Source organism: Gracilinanus agilis, chromosome 6 (assembly GCF_016433145.1).
Source record: "Gracilinanus agilis isolate LMUSP501 chromosome 6, AgileGrace, whole genome shotgun sequence".
Classification (NCBI taxonomy): Eukaryota; Metazoa; Chordata; class Mammalia; order Didelphimorphia; family Didelphidae; genus Gracilinanus; species Gracilinanus agilis.
In genome coordinates, this window is record NC_058135.1 from 37,006,127 (window position 1) to 37,020,832 (window position 14,706).

The following is a 14,706-nucleotide window of genomic DNA, read 5'->3' on the forward strand; positions in this document are numbered from 1 at the left end:
ACTTCCAGCTGTGTGACCCTGGGCAAGTCACTTGACCCCCATTGCCCACCCTTACCACTCTTCCACCTATGAGAAAAAAATACTCCGAAATACAAGGGTTTAAAAAAAAAGTTTTTTTCTGATATCAAGCTTAGGTTTACCTCTTTGAAACATCCACCAGTTATTTCCAATTCTATCTGCTGAAGCCAAACAAAATGAATATAACTGTCATCCATGTGACAGTCCTTCAAATATATTTCATGATAGCTTGACAGTTATAATTGACTTCTCGAGTCTTCAGCTCAAGCATCTTTAATTACTTCAACCAATATCATGTAATATGGACTCAAAGTCCTTCAGCACAATGGTTGCTTTACTCTAGACCAGTGATTCCCAAAGTGGGCGCTACTGCCCCTGGTGGGTGCTGCAGCAATCCAGAGGGGCACTGATGGCCACAGGTGCATTTATCTTTCCTATTAATTGCTATTAAAATTAAAAAAATAATTTCCAGGGGGCTAACTAATATTTTTTCTGGAAAGGGGGCAGTAGGCCAAAAAAGTTTGGGAACCACTGTTCTAGACACTTCCCAGACTGTCCTTCTTAAACTAGGGTATCTAAAGGTCTAAACAAATCTTGAAAGGTTTTGGAATTTAATTGAGCTTTTGTAGAGCATTTGGGCTCCCCTAGGTCTTAATCATTTTTCCATCTTAACCTCTCTTAATGAAAGCCAAGAGATCATTAGCTTTTTTGACTAATCCATTACACAGTTGACTCTAAATGAGTTTGTAGGCCTCCAATGCCTCTTCGTCTTCTCCATACAAACTACTGTGTCTTTTTTAACTTGAGAAATTGATTTCTTATATTATATTGGAAGACTTTACATTCCAAGTGGGTGATATATATATGTACATATGCATATGTACATATATATATATATATTGAGAGAGAGAGAGAGAGAGAGAGGGAGAGAGAGAAGTAGGGAGAGGGAGAGAGAGAGAGGAAGAGGAAGAGAGGTAGGGAGAGAGAGAGAGAGAGAGAGAGAGAGAGAGAGAGAGAGAGAGAGAGAGAGAGAGAGGAAGAGAGAAGTAGGGAGAGGGAGAGAGAGAGAGGAAGAGGAAGAGAGAGGTAGGGAGAGAGAGGGAGAGAGAGAGAGAGGTGGGGGAAGATATAGATAAAATGTATAAATATATATATATATAAAGGATCATCATAAATTTAGAGTTAGAAAGGAACTTAGAAGTCATCTCTCATTTTACGGATGAGAAAACTTAAGCCTAGTTAAGTCAAACAGCTTGCTTATGGGGCACCTAGGTGGCTCAGTGGATTGAGAGCCAGCCTAGAGACTGGACGTCCTAGGTTCAAATCTGGCCTCAATTGTGTGACCCTGGGCAAGTCACTTAACTCTCATTGCCTAGTCCTTACCACTCTTCTGCCTTGGAACCAATGCACAGTATTGATTTTAAGATGGTAGGTAAGGGTTAAAAAAAAAAGCATGCTTAAGGTTATCCTGGGAGTCATATGCATAGAGATGACAAATGAATCCATGAAAACTGAAGACATTACCAGAAAGAGTAAAAGGAAAGAAAAGAAGAGGGCTCATTTATGACAGGATCATTGGATTGCATTTAGGTCTTGTTTCTTACACAGGCTACTCCATCAGGTCTTTGCTTTTCTTTCTGAGAATCCTCAGTTTTCTTCAAAGTCAAGCTCAAGCATCATCTTCTATATCAAGGCTTCCTCATTCTCCCCACTACTATTGTTAGCTAACTTATTTGGAAAATATATATTTTTTCATACATTTATTTTTGTGCAAAAAGGGATGTGTGTACTTACATGTATGACATCCTTTCTTGAGAAAGAATAACATGTGCAGGGTCATACAGAAAGTAAGTGTTTTAGGCTGGTTTTAAATCCAAGTCTTCTTGGCCTAGCACAGAGACCCACTGACCCAATTAGAAAGCCTAGTGGAATAAATATATCGATCATAGGAAATGAGGATGGTGGTGAATTGGAAGGCCAGCTTATTCAAAGCACCATTGGCAAATACCTTGACGGCCCTTTGATTCAGATTTAAGAACTTTCAAATTTACACATTGGTTCTTTGTTTTCAAATGCGTACATATAAATTTAATGTCATAGTCACAACACCTCCCCCAAATTTTTATTTTCCTACTCTGAAAAGTAGCTTTTTTTGCTCTACCAATTCTTTGCTCTATCAAAAAACCTAATAAACTAAATATTTCTGTACTTCACAAAATGACAGTACTAGACTATTATATTTATCATCAAAGTAAGTTTATATAGTATAATCAGAAATACATTGGAGTATACATCAGAGGCTTTGGATGAAATCTTCCTTTTGCCACTAACCTGTGTGACTCTGGATGAGTCAATTAACTTCCAATGGACTAAATTTCTTGATCAATATAATAACCTAAGGATGTAAGAAACCAACTAATATTTCAGTAATTGTTGACTTTTTTGTTTAAACAATGTCTACCTCATGTCACCAGAAAAATACCTAGGGGCAAAATTAAAGAGAGTATTAAATATAAGTGTATTTATGGGTCCATGTGAATTATTATTTTAATGGAAATTTTAAAGTAAAATGTGGAGCAGTCCTCTCACCAAACTGGTAATCATGAATTGTCATCAGAGAATACAAAGAATTTTTACAGCATGAATGTGACAAAACTAATGACCATTATGTGTCTCCTCTGAGATATGGGCAACAATCATAGTTCTAGAATGGCATTTTAACTACAAGGACAGGCACTTTTCCCCTTATAGATAGTGAATTACCAAGGAAAGTACATGATCTGACATAGAGTCATCAAGGTTTCAATCTTATCTCAGAGACTTTTTATCCATGTCATGATAGCTAGTGCTCACCTAAACTTTATGAGCTTCAAAAAGTTTCCTCTTTCATATGATAGGATCATACATATCACCTTCTTTACAGGGTTCTTATGAGGATAGTAGTTTACAAGGCTTAACAAAATGAGAGCAATCACCTTTGAACCCTTTTTACAGTAAGAAACCTTCTCCGTAGACAACATGACACCAGACCAGTAATGCATAGAATACTTTAGACCCCTATCTCCTTCTCTAACAAATGTGTCAGCTATATTGCTTTGCATTTTATATTTATAGAGGAGAATCATGGTAAAGAGATGGCCTTGACCACAAAATCCCTTTTCCTTTTAATAATCACATTAATTGATCGTTGTTGTCCCTAAGTATATATGAAGACAATAGCTGGGATCTTTAGCATGGAAATACTGTTTTTATATTGAGTCATTCAGTTAGACCTCAGAGACAAACAGAACTTTTGAAATCATCTATCAACTTGTTAAAATTATTTTAATAACTCATTTGGCTTTTATATATCTCTAGAAATAGGAAACCATAACATCATAAATAGTGCTAAATGGAACCTATTGATGTAGCCAGGGTGATTTTAAACCAATCATTTCTCATTAGACTGATGCTAGTAAAATTTCTTATTCTTATTCAGATAAGCTTTTTTTTGGCTATTCAGTGACCAATGAGGTGTAATAAGTTTTTAACAAATTGGGGCTGAGGTCTCTTAGGTTATCTTTATCCTTTGCTGTAAATTATAGCAGCTTTATAATGGCTTAAACAGAGCTCTTGAATCAAAAAGGATTACACCTGAATTTTTCTGTTCAGGATGAATGACTGGCATTTAAAAAGAGAGAGAAAGAGGGAGAAAAAAAAGACACAATGAATGAAGAAGCCAGGACTAAAGCTGGTCGTCTCAGATTGTCAAACTGATTTATATTCTATTAGTTGTTTCCCTGAGCCAAAGAAAGCACAAGAAAACCATTTTACCCTCATAAGATTATAATTAAAGATGAGTCTTTGTCTACCCTCTGGGACTGAAGAAATGCTTTTTTCCTGCTGAAAGAGAGAATCTCAAACTCAGGACAATAGTAGACTTTTGCCTAATCTCCTGGTCTTTTACTTTATGTTTTATTATTACTACATATCAATAGAGAAGTTAGTGAAATGCCTTTATAAGAGAGAGCTGTACCAGTCAAACAGGCTGCTACTTATTTCTTTTTGAACCTGGAAACAGACTTCCAGTAAGAAAGGACTTGCATGGCAGCTGTGCTTCCGTTGCTGGCTTTCAATATGATAGCAGATGAAACTTGTTTGTTGTTTTTCATTTTTCCCTCTTGGCATTTCCGGACTCTATTAAAGGATTTGAGGGGTTCATTTTTCCTTCTTCTGAAAGGATTAACAAAAAATAAGAAAAATAATTAATACATAAAATACAAAATATGAAATATTACTCTGCACAGAAGCATTTCATGCTTCATTGGTTTCATGAATAGGCCAGAGGTGCCAGAACAATAATTAATATGTTGTAAGAAAAAAATTATTATGCAAGGTCAGCAACATTCAAAAGCTTTGTGAAAGATGTTATTGAAAAATGTCCTGAGACCAGTTTTTAAATGGACTGGAAACTAGGTTTAAATAAATCGGTAAACAATTCTTCATTTGGACAGGTCAAAATTGATAGCAGACTGGCCAGTCTTCTAGAGAGGTATGGGAAGTATGCTTCTCTGTGTAGAAATGATTGTTAATTAGTTGAGAAAATGTTTATAGATAATCTGATCCAGGATTTGTATATATATCAAAGTAGGACATCCCCATATATTGATGTGTTCTGCAGGTTGTGTGATGGGTCATGAGTATACTAAGGATTCTTTTTGAATCCTCAACAATGTAGCATGATTAACAACTTAGGTAAATACTTTCTATTGTGTTGATAAACTTTCCTTTTTCTTCTGAATAGTCTCATGAGACTTTTTTATAGATTTCCAAAAGTGAAACAGGGGGAGATTGAGAAAAAATCCTAGAAAGCTAAATATACTAAATATTTAAAGTGTATTAACACATATAACTCTTTCTGTGCTTAGGTAGAAGGGGTGCTTGGAACATTTGATTTCCTCTTTTCCATTAAGAGGACTCTCTCATACAAACAAAACCAATGCAACCAAGATAAGAAGGGAAGCAACAAACTGGGAATTTTTTTAAATTAAGGTCTAATTTCTCAAATATATAAAGAACTAGGCCAAATTTATAAAAATCCTGGTTACTGGGGTCAAGATGGTGGCTTAGAAGCAGTAGAAGACAAATTCTCTGTGACTATCCTTCCATACCAATAAAAAAAAGTACTTCAAAAAAAGACAGAAATCCAAACCCAACAACAAGACAGAACCACAGAACTCTCCTACTCAATACAACCTGAAAGATAGGCAGAGAAAGTTGAGTTCTCACATATAAGGAAGAAGACATAACACCCCTCTCCAACCTACTGTGCTGAGACCTGCAGTAGGACTCACACTGACTGTGGGATTCCACGGCAAAGGCTGCAATCACAACAGTACAACTTGGTAGCACCAGACAAAGCACAGGGCTCCGATTGGGGCTGGCAGGGAATTAGCTGGCAGAGAAAGTTCAAACTCCCAGATCCAATAAACAAACAGAGAAGCAAGTGGACAACCCACAAGAAGAGGGGAAAGAAGAAGAAATATCAGTAAACAATAGAAGGAAAAAAAGGAAATTACAATTGAAAGCTTCTATTCAGAATAAGAACAAAGAACAGAGAGGATAGAGGAGGACCAAGGAACATCAAACAAAACCTTGAAAAATCTAGCAAATTGGACTTAGGCTCTAGAAGAGCTCAAAAAAGATTAAAAAACAAACAAAGAAACAAATAAGACAAGTTGAAAGAAATTGGGAAAAGGAGAACTTAAAAAGCAAAATAGACCATCTAGAAATAGAGGCATATGAAAGAAAACAAGAAAATAGATACTAAAAAGGCAAAACTGAATAGCTTGAAAATGAGGCAAAAAAATTAAAAGATGAAAAGAATGACAAAAGAAAAATAGATCAAAAGGAAAAGAAGGATCAAAAAGTAATGGATGAAATTCAATCCTTAAAAATTAGAATTGAACAATTAGAAGCCAATGACTTCAAGAGGTATCAAGACTCTATAAAAGCAAATTAAAAAAAATGAAAAAATTAGGGTGGAGCCAAGATGGAGGAGTAACTAGAATGGCAGCTCCTTTTCACCATGAAAAAACCTTTCTGACCAAGATTAAAATATCAGCATGAAATGAATACAGGAGTGAAAGAACCAACAAGGAGACAGAGTGAAACAAACTTCAAGAAAAGAAAAACCCCAAAGGTAGGCAGAGATGATCTGCGGAACAAATGTGAGAGGGGAGCAGAGCTAGCAGGATGTTATATCAAGGAGCAAAGAGCAAGCCAAGAGCAAAACACTCCCTCCTTGGCCCTCACCACATCTGCTGTCACAGGTTCTGAACTTAAGCCTTACCTAACATTCATACCCTGAGATCCTGCCTGGGCAAATACTGGTCCTAGCCAACCTACCCCTTGAAATCTCAAACCTGTGGAGAAGTCCAGAGTTCTAGCCCAGGGCAATCTGGGTTGAAGGGGGCTGATCCCTGTGGGCCCAGAGAAAAGCCAGGAATCTCACTCTGGGCTTGGGATGAGGACATAATCCACAGTTTAGGTTATGGACTCAGTTCTCAGGAGAAACCTCCCTGAATCTTTTTGCCTAGAACTAAGAGTGGAGCTCCAGGATGGGGCATCAAGGGTGTGGCTGATTGAATCAAGAACACCTTGAAAACAAAAACTTAAGCCTAAGCCTGGGGCTAGAATTTGATCAGACCCTGATCTGATCAAGTTCAGGCTTCTATCAAAAGCTTCCACCCAAGCCAGAGAAAAATCTTTAACCTATCAGCATCTCAAGAGTCAATTGAATCAGCAGGGGATGGGCTTTCAGAACTCTCAGCCCTCAGACCATCTGGTAAACTAGTAACAACCAAGAAAATAAGCAAAAATAGCATCAAGAAAGGATTGAAATTTAAGAGGGTACCCCAACTTGCCAAAAAACAGAGTCTACCTATAATTAGATATGAAAAATGAGCAAACAACAAAAAAAACCACCTAACTTTAAAGAATTTTTGTGGAGATAAAGAGCAAAGTGCAGACACACAAAGGGACAGTAAAAGCAAAGGAAACACACACAAAGTTCAAAGAAAAATATGGATTAGACACAGAATCTGGAAGAGCTCAAAAAAGTCTTCAAAAACAAATTAAGTAAGGCAGAGGAAGAAAAGTGGGGAAGAGAAATGAAAGTGATGCAAGGAGAAAGAAAAGAGATGCAAGGAAAAAATGGGCCAATTGAAAAAGGAGAACCAAAAACTGACTGAGGAAAACCAGTTCTTAAAAATTAGAATTGAGCATCTAGAAACTAATGATTTAATGAGAAATCAAGAAACAATAAAGCAGAATCAAAGGAATGAAAAAATAGAGGAAAATATGAAATATCTTACTAAAAGAACAACCGACCTAGAAAATAGAGGAAAAACAAATTGAGAATTAATGGACTACCTGAAAGCCATGATGAAGAAAAAATCTTGGATATTATATTACAAAATATTATCAAAGATGACTGCCCAGAGATCGTTGAACAAGAAAATAGAATTGAAATTGAAAGAATTCACAGATCTCCTCCAGAAAGAAATCTTCAATTGACAACTTCTAGGAGTATAATAGCTAAATTCAAGGGCCACCAAGCCAAGGAAAAAATACTTCAAACAGCCAGGAAGAAACCATTCAAATATCATGGAGCTACAATGAGAATCACACAGGACCTAGCAGCTTCTACATTAAAGGATCAAAAGGCAAGGAATATGATAGGATATCAGGAAGGCAAAAGAATTGGGTTTTAAACCCAGAGTCATCTCTCAAGCAAAATTGAGTATTTTCTTTCGGGGGAAAAATAGTATTCAATAAGATCAGTGGTTCCCAAACTTTTTTGGCCTACCACCCCCTTTCCAGAAAAAATATTACTTAGCCCCCTGGAAATTAATTTTTAAAAATTTTAATAGCAAATAATAGGAAAGATAAATGCACCTGTGGCTATCACTACCCTCCTGGATGGCTGCAGCACCCATCAGGGGGCTGTAGCTCCCACTTTGGGAATCACTGAATAAGATGGAAGATTTCCAAGCATTCCTAAGGAATACGTCAGACCTAAACAAAAAATTTTAAGACAATATACAAGACACAAGAGAAGCCAAGAAAGGTAAATAAGAACGAGAAAATTTAAGGGATTCCTTAAGGTCAAAATGTGTTTATGTCTACATGATAAAGGATTTCTGTAATTCTCAAAAATTGCTCTTAGTAGAGAAGATAGAAGGAATTTATTCAGAAAGAGGGTGGAAAAGTAAGCTGATTATGATGATATGAATGTATATGATAATACATAATGATATGATACATGTAAATATGATAATATGGAATGATATGTATGATATGCAATGTATGCATATGAATGACATGGAAAAATCCATGAAGGGCTGAAAGAGTAAATTATGTAACATAAACAGATGTGAAAAAATCAATACAAAGATGGGAGGGTGAGGGTGGTGACAGGCTTTACTCTGATTGTAACTGGCTCAGAGAGGGAAAAATGAGTATACTCAGTGGGGTATAGAATTCTATCATCCTACAGAGAAGTAGAAGGGGAATAAGACAAGGGAAGCAGGAGGTAATTGAAGCAAGGAGGAAAGTGAGGGGGTAACAAAAAGCAAAATATTGGTGAGGAGGAACAGAGTTAAAGGGAATAGAGCAGGATCTAAAAGGGATAATACTATGGAGGGTAATACACAGTTAGTAAACATAATACTAAGTGTAAATAGAGTGAACTCACCCATAAAAGGGAAGCAGATAGCAGAATGGATTAAAAACCAGAATCCTAATATATGTTATTTAGAAGAAACACATTTGAGTTATTTAGAAGAAACACACACAGATTCAAGGTAAAAGACTAGAGCAGAATTCATTTTGCATCATCTAAAATAAAAAAAGCAGAAGTAACAATCATGATACCAGACAAAGCCAAAATAGAAATTGATCTGATTAAAAGTGTCAAGGAAGGAAATTACATTTTGCTAAAAGGTACTATAAACGATGAAGTAATATAATTACTAAACATTTATGCACCAAATTGTATAACATCTAGATTTCTAAAGGAAAAACTAAAAGACCTCAAGGAGGAAATAGATAGTAAGACCATACTAATGGGGGATTTCAACCTTCACCTTTCAGAATTAGATACTTTGAACCAAAAAAATAAATAAAAATAAGTAAAGGAAGTAATTAATTGCTAAAAAAATTAGAGTAAATAGATACCTGGAGAAAACTGAACAGGGATCAAAAGGAATATACCTTCTTCTCAGCAGTACATGGTATATATACAAAGATCAACCATGTACTAAGGCATAGAAATATTGCAAACAAATGCAGAAAAGCAGAAATAATAAATGCCACTTTTTAAAATTTAAAATTAATTGGAAACTTATTAAATAATCTAATTCTTCAAAACTGGTGAGTCAGAGAAGAAAACATAGAAACAATTACAGACTTCATTAAGGAGAGTGACAATTAGTACACATCACATCAAAACTTATACTATATAGTCAAAGCAGTACTCAGGATATCACTGAGTGTCTATACCAGTGATTCCCAAAGTGGGCGCTACTGCCCCCTGGTGGATGCTGCAGCAATCCAGGGGGGCGGTGATGGCCACAGGTGCACTTATCTTTCCTATTATTTGCTATTAAAATTTAAAAAAATTAATTTACAGGGGGCTAAGTAATATTTTTTTCTGGAAAGGAGGCAGTAGGCCAAAAAAGTTTGGGAACCATTGGACTATATCAATGAAACAGAGAGGGAGGAGACCACTGAATTTGGCATAGAACTTAAAAAATTAGAAAAATGACAAATTAAAAATCCCCAGATAAAAACTAAATTGGAAATACTGAATATAAAGCAGCGGTTATGAAAACAATATGGTAATGGCTAAGAGACAGATGAGTGGATCAATCGAATAAACTAGGGATAAATGACCTCAGTAAGCTAGTGTTCATAAGCCATAGACCCCAGCATTTGGGACAAGAACTAACTAACAAAAACTGCTGGGAAAATTGGAAAACAGAATGAGAAAAATTAGGTTTAGATCAACATCTTCTACCCTATAATAAGATAAATTCAATTGGATAATTGACTTAAATGTAAAGAGTGAAATCCTAAATAAATTGTGGGAAATGAAGGAATTTAAGACCAAGCAAGAGATAGAGAACATTGCAAAATATAAAATGAATGACTTCGATTATATAAAATTTAAAAAGTTTATATACAGACAAAATCAATACAACCAAAATTAGAAGAAAAGCAACAAACTGGGAGAACATTTTTATAACAAAACTTTCTGATAAAGGTATAATTTCCCAAATTTATAAGGAACCGAGTCAAATGTAGAAAAAAAATCATTCTATTCTCCAGTCAACAAATGGTCAAGAAACATGAATAGGCAGTTTTCAATGAAGAAATCAAAACTATCAATAAGCACTTGAAAAATTTCTAAATCCTTCTGAATTGGGTATTGAAAATTTATACAATTCTGAGGTGCCACCTTATATGTATATATGGTAAATATGGCAGCAAAGGAAGCTCACAAATGTTGAAGGGAATGTGGCCAAATTTGGACACTAATACACTGTGAAATTGTGAATTGGTACATCCTTTCTGGAGGACAATTTGGAACTATGCACAGAGGGCTTTAAAAGAATGCCTACCCTTTGACCCAGCCATACCATTCTGGGTGAGTACCCCAAGAGATAATAAGGGAAAAGACCTGTACAAAAATATGCATAGTCATGCTCTTTGTGGTGGCAAAAATATTGGAAAATGAGAGTGTTCATCGATTGGGGAATGGCTAAATAAATTGTGGTATCTGCTGGTGATGGAATACTATTGTGCTCAAAGTTATAATGAACTGGAGGAATTCCATGTGAACTGGAACAACCTCCAGGAATTTATGCAGAGTGAAAGGAGCAGAACCAGGAGAACATTGTACACAGAGACTGATACATTATGGCACAATCAAATGTAACACACTTTTCTACTAGTGTTAAGATTATTTTAAAGCTGCTGTCTGTTCTGTGGCTTCACTGCTCTGACCCATGGGCAAGTAGAATCAATTCCCCAGCAGGCAGGCACTTAGAGATTCCTAACAGAAGAGGGCCCAAGCCCACTGACTCCTTTGTGGTAAACAACTAGATAACTTTAGATTTAAGTATGCCTAAGATGGTATGGTTTCCAATGGTTATAGATATCTTAAGTTGTCGGGGAATGAATCACAGGCTAGAAATAGTAGAAAGCCTATGAAACCCTTCACAGCAGGGAGACTCTCCCAACTGCCAATCTGGAAAATATGGAGGTTTTCTGGAGTTTATGGATCAGAACAGCAAGAAGACTTCAGTTTCTTCAACAGGTAACTTTAAGTAGCTAATGAAAGTATAACTTGATGGTATGGGGAACTAGGAATGAAGGGGAAGGATTGAGGATTCAGGAAAATCTAAGACTAAATTCAATGAGTGAGGATTAGGCTGTTCCCCACAGGGAAGCGTCTAATGGAATTCTCACTCAGCTTGTTTACAACTTCTGCCTGCTAGCTGATGGATGACAATGCTAGCTAAACCAGATGAAGACAAGTAGCTGTTGCTTCTTCAAAGATGACTTGTTGAAGTTATTTTTGATATTTGATATGATCAATCACGTAGTTCAATGGGGATATGATTAAGGTTTTGATGTTAAAAGATCAATCTACTGCAAATATGAATAACATGGAAATAAGTTTTGAACAATGACACATGTATAACCAGTGGAATTGCTTGTCAGCTCTGGGAGGGGGGTATGAAAGGGGATGGGAATTATGGAAAGATATTCTAAATAAAAAAGAGAGAGAGAAAGAAAAAAAGGTAACAAATCAAAACTAGATGAGTAAAGGGACTCTCCCACTGGATACAGTGTGAAAGGTAGGCAGTGAATGGAGATTCCTACAAATATAATGTAATGATCAGTTGGAAGGAGATTCAGAGGCTTTTGCTACTACTTGGCTCTGCCCTAAAAAGAAACAATTCAGATATCATGGAGTCCCAGTCTGGATCACACAGGACCTGGTGGCCTCCACATTGAAGAAGCAGAAGGCTTTGAATATGATATTACAGAAGGTAAGGGAACTGAGTCAATAACCAAGACTCAACTACTCAATGAAACTGACTATTCTCTTTCAGAGGAAACTATGGTAATTTAATAAAATAGAAGATTTCCAAGCCTTCCTGAAGAAAAGTTCAGACTTAAATGGAAATTTTGAAATACAAATAAAAAATCTAAGAAAAGCATAAAAATGTAAATAAGCAAGAGCAAAACTTTAAGGACTTCAATAAGGTCAAATGGCTTATATTTCTATATGGAAGGCTGATAGACCCTTAGAAATAGTTATCATTGTCATAATAGTTAAAAATAATATACATAGAAGGGATGGTAGTTAGTGGATAAGGATAATATGTTTTTTTAAAAACCAGAGTGGTGGGGCAGATAATACTAAAAGAAATGGGAAAAGAGAAGTAAAATGGTGGAAAATATGTTACATAAAGAAACAATGGGGTGTGATGAGGGGAGAAGACCAATATAATGGAAAGGAGAAAGAGGTTGGTAACAGATAATACTTAAATAGCAGTCTCATTAGAACTGATTCAGAGAGAGAAGAATAGCCAGACTCATTGGAGTATAAAATTGTCTCTTACCCTATAGAAAAGTAGAAGGGGAATGAGAAATGGGGTGGTGGGGAGGGGAGCAATACAAGGGAGGGAGAAGCTGAAGCAGGGAGAAAAATGTCCTATAATAAGAGGGAAGTAAGAAGGGTGGGTAAGGAGAGTAATATAAGGGAGGGAAAATGGAGGAGACACTGACTAAAAGCAAAAAACTGCAGGGAATGGAAAGACTAAAAGGAGAAAGGTCAGAATAAAAGAAGGAAGTCAAAATGAAGGGAAATACACAGATGGTAATTATAACTGTGAATGTAAATGAGATGAACTCACCTATAAATAGCAGAGTGGATTAAACACCAGAATCCTAGCATATGTTGTCTATAAGAAACATATATTAGACAGGTAGACACACACAGGATAAAGGTAAGAAGCTGGAGCAGAATCTGCTGGGCTGAACTAAGACAAAGAAGGCAGGAGAAGCAATCATGATCTCAGACAAAGCTAAAAAGTCAAAATATATTTAATTAAAAGAGTCAAGGAAGTAAACTACATCTTGATAAAAGGTAATAGTGAAGAAATGTCAGTAGGCAACATATATGCACCAATACAGTATATAAATGGAGATTTTGAACCCTTGGACTTCATCCCCCAGAAGTCCCTTAGGATTTCCCAAAATTCCTTTTAATCTCTCCACCACACTGTGTGGTCATGTTTGTATAAGTTCTGAGGCTCTGCCTCTCTCTTTCTCTCTCCTCTCACAAATGGGCTGGGTTAGCACTTTTTTAGTTAATTTTTTAAAAAATGTAGTTATTACTAATAAACTTTTAAAAATATAATGCTTAGTTCTTGTATATGAATTTTAATCTTCACAACAGCTTCCATATTTTTAAAGGAGAAATTAAAGGAGCTTAAGGAGGAAAGAGATAGTAAAACCATACCAATAGGGGACCTCAATGTTCCCCTATCAGAACCAGACAAATTGAACAAAAAATAAATAAAAAAGAAGTAAGAGAAGTGTTGGAAAAAATAGAGCTAACAGATGTCTGGAGAAAATTGAATAGGTACAAAAAGGAACATACCTTTTTTTTTTCTGCAGCACATGGTACACGAACAAAGATTTTCCAGGTACTAGAGCATCAAAACATCGCAAACAAATGCGCAAAAGCAGAAATTATAAATACAACTTTCTTAGATGATAATGTGAAAAAAATCATAATTAATAGAGAGGCAAATTTAAAATTAATTGGAAACTAAATAATCTAATTCTTCAAAACTAGTGAACCAAAGAACAAATCAAAGAAACAATTACTGATTTTATTGATGAGAATGACAATGAGGAGACAACATATCAAAATTTATGGGATATAGCCAAAGCAGTACTCAGGGGAAAATTTGTATCCTTGAGTGCCTATATCAACAAAAAGGGAGAAAGCGGAGATAAACAAATTGGGTTTGCAACTAAAAAAAAACCTAGAAAAAGAACACGTTTAAAAACCTCAAATAAAAACTAAATTAGAAAACATAAAAATCAAAGGAGAAATAAAGAAAAGTGAAAGTAAGAGAATATTGAACTAACAAGTAAGACTAGGAGCTTGTCCTTTGGAAGGGAAAAACAAATAAAATAGATAAAGTATTGGGTAATCTAATTTAAAGAAAGAAAGAAGATAGAATTAATTTCATGATTTCTTGAAAGGGTCATCTATCTTCTATTTAAAGACCTCCAGTCTCCAATATAGGAGAGATTAGGTTTAGATCAACATCTCACACCCTACACCAAGATAAATTCAGAATGGGTGAATGACTTAAATATAAAGAGGGAAACTATAAATAAGTTAAATGAACATAGAATAGTTTACTTGTCAGATCTCTGGGAAAGGAAAGATTGTAAAACCAAGCAAGAGTTAGAGAAAATTACAAGTAAAATAAATTATTTCGATTATATCAAACTAAAAAGCTTTTGTACAAACAAAAAAATGTAGCCAAAATCAGAAGGGAAACAACAAATTAGGAAAAATCTTTATAACAAAAAACTGTGACAGGGTCTAAT